Below are 13953 nucleotides of genomic sequence, written 5' to 3' on the forward strand. Positions count from 1 at the left end.
GGTACAAAGATGGCGGAAAAATAATGTTTTTATTTTTTATTTTCAAAACGAAAAGAGATAGACTAATAAAATTTTATGGAAGCACTACTGTTATGAAAACACACTTTCTGGTAATTTTTTCACTTTTTTAAAATGAGTGGAAGGGGTTGAAATAAACTACCCCTATCATTCTTGTTAACGAAATTTAAAGAAAAATCTTATCAAACACATGCAACAAAATTAATTTGGATGGTTTAGTTTGTTTAGAAACTTTTTTATCTCTTGTATTTTTTTGATAAAACTCACCGATTTGAAATTAAAAAATAAAATGTAAAGCATTATGTCAGGACAAAAAACATTTTCTGATAAAGAATCTAGTGGGCTGCTGTAAATTTTTAGGAAAAAATCTAGTCGGCCGCTGTTACTTTTTAAGATGTTCCTAATATTATTTTATTTGACATTACTCTACTGCAATACGTTATTATCTAGATGATTATTATTATCGTTATTATCACTAGATTCTTAATCTAAAAATGTTTTTTGGTTTGGACATGTAATGCTTTACATTTTATTTTTTAATTTCCAAACGGTGAGTTTTATCAAAAAAACACAAGAGGTAAAAAAGTTTCTAAACAAACTAAACTATCCAAATTAAAGCATTTGCATGTGTTTGATAAGATTTTTCTTTAAATTTCGTTAACAAGAATGATAGGGGTAGTTTATTTCAACCCCTTCCACTCATTTTAAAAAAGTAAAAAAAATACCTGAAAGTGTGTTTTCATAACAGTAATGCTTCCATAAAATTTCATTAGTCTATCTTTTTTCGTTTTCAAGATAAAAAATAAAAACATTATTTTTCCGCCATCTTTGTACTGCGATATCTCCCTAATGGTTGACTTTTGACACAACGTTTATAAAGCAAACTACCCTTTATTTTGAACAAGGATTTACCCCCTAAAGTTTTTCGCATTTGTTTTGAAACACCCTATATTTGGGACAACTAATACTATGGGTATTTCTACTACCAGAAATCAACAGAAGAATTAAGTTGGCATGGAGTATTTATGGAAGAAACTCAATCGTGTTCAAATATAGAATGCCACTTTATCTAAAGAAGAAAACATTCGACCATTGTGTAGTACCAGTCAACCTGGACACTTAAAATGGACATCATAAGGAAACTGCAGATCGCACAACGCTCAATAGGACGAAATATGTTGAGAATAACCAAGGGAGACCGCAAAAGAATAGAGTGGATACGACAAAAGAGCCAGGTAATAGAATACAAAGTCAAATCCCTCAAATGGCAATGGGCAGGACCCCTTGTAAGAAGAACGGACAACAGATGGACCACAAAAATTACAGCATGGTACCCACGAGGAATTAAGAGATGTAGAGGAAGACCGAACTTCAGGTTCGGTCTTTCTCTACAGGATGGAATCATGATATTAGAAAATTCGCAAGGATGGGCGGGCCAACAATAGACAACAATGGGCCCAAATACAAAAAGAGTATGTGAGGGAGGCTACAGCATAATTGGAAATGGTTGAATAAACTGAAAATGATGATGATGATAACTCACTGTTATAATTAATTTGATATTATTTAATATTGAATATGCATATCACACATCACACAAGGCATGTTTGGTTATACAGGGTGGGTCTGAAACAAATGCAAATATTTGTAGGGTATTATATTTAGACTCCAGAAACACGTTATGAGTTTTTAAAATGAAAATTTTAAAAATTTGAATTTTTTGAAAGAAAATTTGAAATTTTTTTAAATTTTTAGTTAAACAACATAATATCTTCATAATATGGCAACATAGATAGGTTAAATTTACAAGAAAGAAAACCCAGAAAAGATCCAGGGTTTCTGAAAATTTAAGCCAAAAATATATATTTTTTTTTAAATTATCAAAGTAAAATATCTCGGTTATTTTGGACTTAAAACGGAAAGAGAAAATAGGTATGTTTCTTTTATCGAGATCTACCAGCCCTAAAATATTGGCATTTATTTAAGACTCACCCCATATAATTTTCTTATACATCTATTATAGGTACCTAGTATATAGTTCGCAAGCGCTAGTGATGAGCAAATGCAAGACCAAGACCCCTTAGTCTTGGTCTTGCAGGATCCATTCCTGGTCTTGATCTTGATGCAAAACTTTTGCAAGTCTTGCACTTTTTAATAGATTTTTTACGATAAGGGAAATTAAAACAACTTTCGTTGCACCTCATCAAATCATCTTATGGAGTTTGCTGGTGGTCGTATTATGATGTGCAACGAAAGTTATTTTAGTTTCCCTAGATACCATTTCCTACATAGAAAATGAATAAATACTTCGTTTTCAACTAACTTAAAGCAAATGAAACTTTAAAGAAAGAAAACGATTTAAAAATATTTGGCATACTGAAAAGTTTTATTTTTTTATATTATAAGTACGAGTGCTAAACTAGTAAATTTTGTGATATTTTTACGGCTACCAGAAATCACATATTCGGCGATAGTTTCGGAGAAATTTTTTTAATATTATTTATTTAATAGATAATAGGAGGGAGGGGTAAATAAAAAAATCTTATTTTTTAACCACTATTTGTGACAAATATTAGTGAAAAAAAGTCATACAATGATCGGTCTTGGTGTTAAGGTGTAAGCAATAATAAAGTAATATCTATGCTATTTTGATTTTTTTTTTGAAACAATATTATTGAAAGAATGTTTTTTTAAACTACCTACTTATGTGTAGAACCTGTGTACATAGATACTTTTCTTAGTGTTTTGTTAATTGTACAGAAATTCGGTCAATAGGAACGCTTCACTTTTAAGTGCAAACATATCTCTCCAGAAAAAAGAAAACAATATTTAAAATACCTAAACATACTAAAACAGACACTGTGTAAGATCTATTGACTGTTTAGCCCTCAACACTTTGACAGTCTGTTATCAGTCAAAGTCAATTTTTAAATCAATAATAACTACCTACTTCATGAAGCAAGAACATAAGTGTTTATACATATATAAAATGTTCTGTGATTTAGAAGGATGTATATTATGTGTCGATATCTATATTTTAAATACTTAAAGAAACAAGAGCCAATACTGTTTCTATAAATAATAAAAAAAACTATTAATTAATAATAGTGTTGACACCAAAGCGTCAAACAAATGGTTAAGTAATGGAGATCTGTACGCTGAGACAGAAGGCTACTTGTTCGCTATTCAAGACAAAGTTCTTCCTACACGAAGCTACCAAAAATACATCCTTAAATTTCCTGGAGTTGAAGATAGATGCAGAAAATGTGGCAATGAGAAACTATTGAGCACATGATATCAAATATTAGCACCTGTAGAATATACAGAAAGACACAACAATATAGCGAAAATAGTACCTACATAAAAACCTAAGTATTTAAGGTTTACTAACTGAAACGCTTCCCTATTTTAAATACTTACCTGGTCCAGTGCTAGAGTCGGAAAATCATAAATTGCTGTGGGACAGAAGTGTTATAAGGGACAAAACAATACCACACAATAGGCCGGATATAATACTTACCTTCAAAAAAGAACAAATTACTTACCTTATTGATATCAGCGTACCAGGTAGCCAAAAACCTTTCATCATCACACAGTACAAAAATTCAAAAATATGTTGATCTCTTCTTCTTTGAAATTAAGCGGATCTGGAAACAAAAACATGTATACACCGTCCCAGTTGATTTAATCACTATACACCGTCTTGTATACACACCCATATTACTATAAACCGTCCCAAAACTGCTTCAATCACTAAAGGAATTAAAACTTCAGCACAATCTCTATATTGAGTTACAAAAAGCAAGCATACTATCTTCATGCCACTTAGTAAGAAAGTTCTTCCAATAGGAAGATAACTTGTCTTAGATCGTATCTCCTTAAAACCGATTTAATCGTGCTAAACAATAAAAAAAATCTTAAATAATAAGTAACAGAATACAAAACACGCCAGACGCTGCGCAACTCGAAAACAAGCAGGCTTTAGCAGCGCCTCCAGCATGATTGATCACATACATATACTAAGAGAAACTGTCAGCCCAACAAAAGAATACGAACTTTCACTAGCCATAGCCTTTATAGACTTTGAGAAGTCTTTCCTCTCGATATATTCTAAGGCAATAATAGAAGCCCTAGCGAAACATAGTGTTGACTGGCCTAAAATAGAAACTCTCGCATATATACCAAGAAGCCCAAGCAAGAGTACTTATGGAAGAAACTCAATCATACTCAAATCCAGAATGCTACTTTATTTAAAGAAGAAAACATTCGACCAATATGTACTAATAATATTGAAGATATTTAATGAGAATGCTTGAATAACTTATTCCATAATTAATTATTTAAAACAAAACGGCTAACCAACTCTTATGAATATAATATTAAAACTAAGAATATTGAATAAAATATAAGAAGTATCGTTCATACACACAGATTTTTTTAATAATTAGTAATATTCATGTTCTTATTATTTTCATTATTAACCTCAATTATTATAACTAATTATTGATCTAATTTAGTGAGTATTAAGATCTGTAAAATATCAAATGAAAGAGAATTTATAGATCAGTAGTCTCGAGAGTCTCGGGGTTTAGGGGATGCATAGCCCTTGACACGTGTTAGATTACAAAATAAGATATATTTTTTATATATACAATAGACTTATCTAGAAAGACCCATAGCAAAATAGGGAGGGTTGGACCTACCCCCCTTTTAGTTACGTTAATAACTACAGTGGCGTTAGGGGTTTCAATTTAAATATGTAATAGAGTTATTTGAATTACTTAAGCTAATAATGTCTGTTTTAATTTCGTAGCAATAAAAATAAAAAAAAGGTATATAGGTACCTATAGGTACAACAATTTATAAGTATGTAATTGTGGAATACTCGAAAAATAATTGGAGATGTCTATGAAAATATATTTTTGTCAGTTTACACGTATGAGTAAGTGGAATACTTACTCATTACACAAGAATAAATAGGAATACACAACCACAGATTTTTTCTTTGACCATCGACCATTTTTAAGTTGTGCTCATCGATAATTAAACTTCATTTAAACATAGAACTAGAGTACTATCAAAATCTGAATGTCCTTTCCGTGGAGTTTGTCTTAATTTCGAATTAATTTTATGGGGTGGGATTAGTAGGGGCAAAGATAATTCTACTACCTGAACTGTGTGTATAATATTCTTTGGTAAGGGGTACCTATTCGCAAGACACGTCTACATCAGGTCTCGTCTTTTATTCTCGTCAGCACCCACATGAGTTTTTGCAATGTATTATAAAACTTCACTCACAAGTTAAAATTAAGTGCTTGTTGTTGCACTCTTGTTTCAAAGGAAAGTTCCACTCAGTGGATGACATACCAAGAACGAACAACTTTGAGAAACACCTCTCTGTAGTATTGAGCTACAACATAAATTACAAGCGAGAAGAAAGTTTACTCAGCAGCTAAAAACCACACCATAATTTGGTATACTGATGCTTCCAAAACCAAAGCATGAACAGGGATAATCTAGAGCACATTGGTATTTGGGCCGAAAACTATATCTCCTAACCAATGGGCACCTATCCCAGCATCTTTCAGGCAGACATCTACGCTATTGAAAGATGCGTACAATTTATCTAAATATGGGAACCATTTAAAACAAGAAATAGCAATCTTATCCGATATTCAATAAGCCTTAAGAGCGATCAACTCAGTAACTATCAATTCGAAGTTGATCAAAGAATACCTACCTAGAGAAGCTGAACAAATGAGGCAAGGAAAATAAAGTCCTCATACTCTATGTTCCAGCCTACCAAGGGCTAGAAGGTAATGAAAAAGCAAATAATCTAGCTAGAAAAGGAGTGAACACTCCACTAATTGGACCAGAACCGTTCTGCTTCCCGCAATTGGAAAACAAATTAAGGCAAAACTCATGAACCTAGAATTCCATCCGTAACTTGGAATGGGAATCCTCCAACGATCTAAGACACCCACATCAATTTCTTAGGACTAACGACCGGGAAGAATCAAATATTTTCTTTGATTTAAGTAAGAACAATCTTTGGACTGTCACGAAGTTTTAACAGGACACTGATAGTCTCCTTAATGAACACCACAGTAGATTTAAGGTAAGAAACAACGGCGAACGCAGATTCTGTGTGGAAATGGCGAAACATCCGAACACCCCGTTATTGACTACACATACACATTATCATAAACTTTGGTACAATTGGTATCGGAGATGGAGAACTAAGTTCTAGAAAACCGTTTCAGATACTGGCTTTTGTCAAAGCCCTGTAGATGACGAGTTATGACTCTAAAAAGGGGGATATAATATCTATAAGGTCGCGGTGATTAATTACCCCCCTCCCATGGGTATGCATACAATTTACAATCTATGGCACATTAGTGTTCATATGAAGATCTATACTGATATTTATGTCCGGTATCTTTGAAACCAAAGGTAGTTTCGTTAAACAAATATAATTATTTGTACGTTTTTACTTAGGCAATATTCCTAGATTAATACAATAAGTGAGGAGCGGACTTTCTAGATGTATTTTGTCTATTTTCCACTGACGTAGATAAAATGTATTTTTAGGGATGACGTGGTCGTATTGAAATGCGGCACGTGTTCTAACAATTGGACTGAAATTTAACAGAAACGAAGGAGCACAATCTGACTAGCGTGCGGCCATCTTGACTGACTGACTGAGACCGACTTCAGTGGCTTCGTTGACGGATGACAGCGCGGACTGTCACTCGGTTCTTCTTTTCTCTGTGGACTTGGTCTTCATGACCGGCAAGAGGAAACTCCTCGAGGCTGGAGTAGCTGTTTGCGCCGTCGAACCTCCGGGCCTGATACCGTTGGAGGCGACAATGGCGTAGGCGCCACATATTTAACAAGTCGTTTCTGGCATCATATTGTAACTCTATGTATGTAGTTTGCAATGCCACCTTTGGTCGAAAATCTTAAAAAATGGACAAAATGCATTTAGTAAGTCTGCTCCTCAAATATTCTGGATCAGTTCTGATGTTGTTTTGTTTTGCTCTTGGCATTAAATATAATCGTATAAAATATACCGGAAAGATCAAAATCCTTCTATGGTTCACGACGATACTCTATTTCTCATCAGATGCGGAATTAGAGACGCGGGGTGACCGCAAAATCGCCCCAGGCTCTAGAGGGTTAGAGCACCTGTTGCATCGGCGCGGTGCCGCGTTTCGTTTGCCTCCCCCGCCTTTCCCCTCATCGATTGTTTAAACTCCGCCTCGGCGGCCCCATTGGCCCGCATATCTCCTAATCACATCGGGATATCTTAAGGCGCTCGCCGAAGCTCGGTCCTTCGAGTCGGGCATACAGGGCGATGCCCTTCAACAATCGTATTTGGGTATTAGATTTTCTCATAAACCACTTTCAAAATCTTACTGGTTGGGGTCCACCGAACCTACTACTACTACATTTCTACTATATTCCCAAAACTTGTCAAAAATATAGCTGGACCACTTTGCGAATCACTAGAGGAAGTGAAGGTATTTTGGAATAGTAGGTTCAAAAAATGCAAAATATTTAAATGTTGGTTATTTTGAATAAAATAATTGGCGTGCCTTAGATCTACATATGTTGCTGCCACACAATTGATTTTTTCATTATAAAAAAGTGCAAAAAATCTCTGTCAACGAAACATGCAGGTAATTTGGGATACCATCAAAATAGCAGCAGATATAGATGTTGTTTATGTAAGGTAAATTAAACATTGTTAAAAAAGTGTCCAAATATTTATTAAAAGAGAAAATTAGGTAGAATATTTACAGTAGTCGCACACATATACATACGTTCTGGCGTCCGACACAGAGTGCACTCATGATTCGCATGTGAGGCACTGATCCCACTTGTACCTTTCCTTCGCTGAAAAAAAGCATTAATAGCTTAATGTAAAACCTCTGACGAGGGGTAGGGGACTAAAAAACTCACAATCTTTTAGGATGTTTATTTCAAAATTTAATTTGATTTAAAATTGGGGCGACATGTTTCGGGATTCATTTAATTCCCATCCTTAGGACCAGTAAAAAAAATTACACCAGGAAGCCATACCACTCGGAAAAAATAAAATAATTGGATTGTTAAAATTCATTAAACAATTGTACTCATTGTAATTTCAAACCAATCCAATTTCTCAAAAGAAAAACCTTACGTTGTTGTTCTAATCAATAAAGGCTTATATAACATAATTCTTAAACTAGTCTTATATTATTTTATTTAATATTTTTCATTTTTCGACAAGGATCAACGTCTGTGGTGCTGTGATAATCCAGACTTAGACGTTGATCCTTGTCGAAAATTCCTATTAAAATAGAGGGCAATACCGTAGAACAGGTGTTCAAGTTCAAATATTTGGGGTCCTGGATAGTTAACACCTTGAACAACGACGTCAAAATAAAAACTAGAATAGAACAAGCGAGAAATGCATTCTTAAAAATGAAGAACGTTTTGCAGAACCCCAGATTGGACCTTGAGTTGAGAACTAGACTCGTCAGGTGTTATGTTTGGTCAATCCTATTATACGGAGCAGAAACATGGACACTGAAAGTTCAAGAGATGAATCGCCTCGAATCGTTCGAAACATCATCAACAAGGTCAGAAATTAGACTCAACTAACTTTTGAAGAACTCATAAGGAAAGCCAAGAATCGTGAAGATTTTGCCAATGTGATCGCCAACCTCCATGAAAGAGACGGTACGTAAAGAAGAAGAAGAATGTATATCAAAATTTTTAACGGTTTCGCAGATATTCGCGGCAATGTAGTACAATGGCTTTTTTGACCGTAAATTTTTATCAAAGCCACCTGAACATTTTTCAAAAAATTGCTCAAATTTTGAAAACCAATGTTTTTTTTTATTTTTAAATTTAATCCACTATTTTCTTAAATTATCAAGATTTTATGTTTTAACTAAAAATGTTTTTAGAACTGTATAAAGTTCTAAAAACTTACTACTTCATTCTTTTACCTAAATTTCTTTGGAGAGACTTTTAGTGATGGTCAATTATCGAAGATTCGTTTCTGTGAAAACCGAAAGTGGATTTTTTTCACAAGAGAATGTGCATTACATTATTCTCGGCACCTTCTTCTCGTGATATCTAAGGGAGAGTATCTTTATACTTCTAAATAAAACTTAAAAGTAATATTTAAAGTACACTCAGTATAGTGAAAATGCCTATATGGTTTCTTTTTCCAATATCACTTATTAAAAATTATTTAAGGACCTATTTGCCCTAGTTAAGATTAAAGAAACCCTATATACCGTGATATAAATGACAACGTACATTTATTGAAATGAATTGGGCGTTATCTTTCGCTGTACTCCAACAAAGGCACCTGGCCAATGGGCTTAGAAATCTCTAATGATGGAATTATTCATACACAATCAGCTGGTCATTGTAGTGGACGGTCATTAGTTGTACTGATGCGGCCATTTTTTTAATTGTACGATTGTGTATGCACAGTCTGCGGTTTGCGGTGGAACGTTTCGATTAATAAAAGCGTGTTGCCTTCGGAATGAAAATGTGAAGTCATAAAGCTATGCATGTGTTTATTTAGGGACAATTGGATTAAATATGTGGTTAATTTTAATTTAAATGTAACGTACATGAATTGTTTTTCATTTAAATATTTTTGTCAGCCGGAAACAATGAAAAAACAGTTCAATTAGAATTAAATTTTAATGGCAGTTTTACAAAGACATGAAGACTGGAGATTATAGTTACTGAATAGTTTGAGAGTATAACACCACTAAAAAGAAAACATTTTTAAAAATTAGAATATTTCGTCACCTTCCTCACGAACAGACCTAACTAAGAATATTTTAAAAATTGAGGTATTTTGCGGTTTTTTCTCATCTAACTTTTTTGCCTCACGAAGTGAAATATTTGCATTACTAATGGTTTAATTAGCTTTAAAACCAAGCTGACTAGGCTGTTTTAAACCTAACCCCTTTTGTTTTTTAGTTAAAGTTTAGAAAATGACGACAAAGCCATTAAAAAAAATATTTTTTGCATATAAATGTTGTGGGCCTACTTCAAATCATTATTGTTAATATAATTAATAATCGGTGCGTTCGTTGCTGGGAAAAATAAATAATTTACTGTTCACCATTTTGTCAATAAAGTTTTGTATATAGGACTACCGTGATAGGACTCCTTACTGCTGAGTAAAAATATATATGTACTACGTTTTTTACTTAAAAAAAGTCTCTTGGTAAGAATCGCTACGAGTAAAGCTTGATTTTCATGCGTGCGTTATACGTTGATACATGGGAAAAATCGAAATAAAAATGAAACTTCTACAGCCTGTACGCCGAAACTAAGCATTTTAGGATATACATTTATACGAACTTTTTTACTTATTTTTATCAGCAGAATATGCTGCCGAAGTTTCCGGAATACAGTTCGGACCACCCTGTATATCTATTATATTACTTTCCATAAAATATACCTATTTAATTGTGAGCTATTAAAAAAGTAACTTTATTACATGTAATAACAGAAAAAAAACTGCATCTTTTCTCATCCCCTTGAATGAAAACGTGCCTATTTACAAAAACTCTGTCGCAAAGATCGTTCTACCCATAGACTTAAAATAAAATATAGACTACACTATTTATATCTCAACGCGGACAAACAACCTTTTTTGTACACATGTTTACTTCTGGGTACAGTCGACCGAGCCTTCCTCATCCAGCCTATGTTGTCACGTCTTTAATATTATCAATATTTTTTTTCTTGTTATACCCATATATTGAGATATTAATACTACAGTTTAATAAAGTAGGTTTTAATATTCCATAGATGTATTAAATAGTCCTTATACTACTAAATTATAAGTGGGATACTGTTTAATAAGGATAAGTTCTTTACAATATGACAACACCGATTAGTGGCGAGGGAGCCTATTCATTCATTTATTACCTTGTAGTACGCGTCGCACGTGTGCGGTAAAGCTTTGTTGCCACTATGTCCCCGGCTGTATTAACGCATTTTCTTAGCTTGTAGTCCTTAAGTGTTTATTTTATTGACTTTTTCTGTTCAAGAACTATAAAATATGGTTCGTCAGTGCCAAATTTGCAAGAAATTTGACTTAAATAATCCATTTAAGTCTTGAAACGACTTTCGACCGGTAGGCAACTCTGAATTTACCCATTAGGAGTCAGTGGCGTTGTTGTAGAAAGGCGCTTATTTAGATAATATTTTAGTAAAATGTAAAATCTGAATTTTTTCTCTTACATTACATTATTTACTTACTTACATTGTAACAAAATCATAATTATAACCCTGTTAATACTTAATAATGTTTTTATTAAAAATATATTCCGGTTTATTCTAAAATTATCTTGAGAATCTAAAATAACATACAAGAATTTTAAAATGATATTACATTATGAAACAATATTTTTTAATATACCGGGTCGTCTCAAAAGTGGCTCACCCCTATAACTTTTTTATTTTTTCAGATAAAAAAAAACAGATTTGTATGTTAGTAGGTATATGACATAAATTAGGATTTATTGACATATTCAATTGTTTTTGGTCTCTTCCTGTTTCACCGAATGATTACATCTTTTGATTTTTAAAGGCACCCTCGGTATATTGCCACTTTATTCGATAAAAAATGACACTCTGAATAGAATGACATATCATATGTCAACTTTTGACATTGTCGCTTAAAACATATCCTATTTTAAATTTCAATCCAGGGTGCCATGGTGTTGTTAAAAACACTAAGTTTTAATCAAGGAGCCTTGGAAAAATAGTTTTGATCGTCTAATAGGTTTCGTGTCTTGTCTAGGCCGGTTAAAAGATGTACAAATCGTATTTTAATCATACATATGTCAATTTTTTCAAATGGAACAAGGGACTCATTAGCTTATTTGGAAAAAGCATTTTTTATGAATATATTGATACCACACACTTGGTATTTCGAGTCAAATTGTCGTTATGAACCGCGTGTTACAATTACAATTAAACCATATGCGAAAATGTCAAAAGTTGACATATGATATGTCATTCTATTCAGAGTGTCATTTTCTATCGAATAAAGTAGAAATATACCGAGGGTGCCGTTTAAAAATTAAAAGTTATAGTCATTTCCGGTGAAACAGGAAGTGACCAAAAACAATTGAATGCGTCAATCAATCCTAATTTATTTCATATACTAACATACTAAATCTTGTTTTCTATTTGAAAATATAAAAAAATTATGGAGATGAGCCACTTTTGAGACGCACCCGGTATAATAAAGACAGTACCGAGTTAAATAAATGTAGTTTTTATTTTATCCACTTCCTATCACCTTCCTTGCTTTAATGGAACAGATTTATATTTTCTCTAATTTACATAATAAGACATCACTTAACCAGAACAAAAATTACAACAATCATATTTTTTTTCTCTCCCTGTCGCCGATTCTATTATATCTGTGGAATAGATCCTGTTTTGATTAATATTAGGGGTTGTAAATGTTTGACTAAAATTAATAATTTATTATTAATTTCAAAAATTACCTAATTTCGATTATAAAATTTCTTCTATAACGTGTATTTTATTATTTTTATCCTTATTGGACTCTAAATTGTTTTTTCTAAAGTTTTATTTAAAAAACCTGTCCTAAATCTTAATAAAATATAAAAAAGTTTAAATACGATATATTTTTAATTTAATTATAGCTTCATTAAAATAAAAAAATTACCCGGCTATGATACGGAGAGTTCAGGTGTACTTGAGAAACGAAAGACAGTGTTGTGTTTCTCGGCAGAGTCGTCAGGGAACGACCGTTACGACAGAGACAACCTATCTATCGCTCGTGTCGCACTCGTTATAACCTAAAACAATAACAAAAACAATAACACAACAATAACAAGACAGTGTCTGACCGCATGTTCCAGCTATTTATGAATGAGATGCTCAGTCTATATTTTATTTTAAGTCTATGGTTCTACCCTTTGACGCCCGGCCGCCCCCCTAAAACACCCGTTCGACTGCAGACAATGGGCGCTGATTGGTGAGACAATCGTCCGGTTTTTGCCACGTCAATTTGTTTTTGTGCCCGGCACAATGCACCAGGAGCGCGGCAAACAGTGCAGCGGCGCCCCCGTCAATTTGCCACCATTCACGTCGAAACTTACGCATCAGGAATTTTTAGTGACGCTTATTTGCCATTTCGGCGGATAAATATTGATGTTTGAACTGGAGGATAATAATGGAGTTTTAAGTGGTGTGTCGTGTGCGGTTTAAGATTGGATAATGCGGCAAATATGTACTTTTATGGATTTTGAGAAAAAAAAACACAAAAAAATTAGATACGGGAAAAGAAATAATAATAAATATGTTGTGATTTTGATAATTATAAGAAATGTTTGCTTTGTATGTTTTTGTGAAATTGGGATAATTTACAGAAAATACCCCCTTCAGGTTGAGGCCTTTGGTATTATCACAAAATTAACATACCGGATGCGCCTCAAAAGTGGCTCACCCCTATACCTTTTTTATTTTTTCAGTTAAAAAACGAGATTTGGCATGTTAGTATATGACATAAATTAGGATTGATTGACGTATTCAATTGTTTTCGGTCACTTCCTGTTTCACCCGAAATGACTACAACTTTTGATTTTTAAATAGCACCCTTGGTATATTTCTACTTTATTTGATAGAAAATAACACTCCGAATAGAATGACATATCATATGTCAACTTTTGACTTTTCGCATATGGTTAATTTAAAATTATAACATGCGGTTCATATCCAAAATTTGACTCGAAATACCAAGTGTGTGGTATCGAATTATTCGTAAAAAATGCTTTTTCCAAATATGCTAATGAGTCACCCTCGTTCCATTTGAAAGAATTTAGATATGATTAAAAATAGGATTTGGGCATTTTTTAACCGCCTAGG

Source organism: Sitophilus oryzae, unplaced genomic scaffold, assembly GCF_002938485.1.
Source record: "Sitophilus oryzae breed Bouriz unplaced genomic scaffold, Soryzae_2.0 scaffold_1869_pilon_pilon, whole genome shotgun sequence".
Taxonomy (NCBI): domain Eukaryota; kingdom Metazoa; phylum Arthropoda; class Insecta; order Coleoptera; family Curculionidae; genus Sitophilus; species Sitophilus oryzae.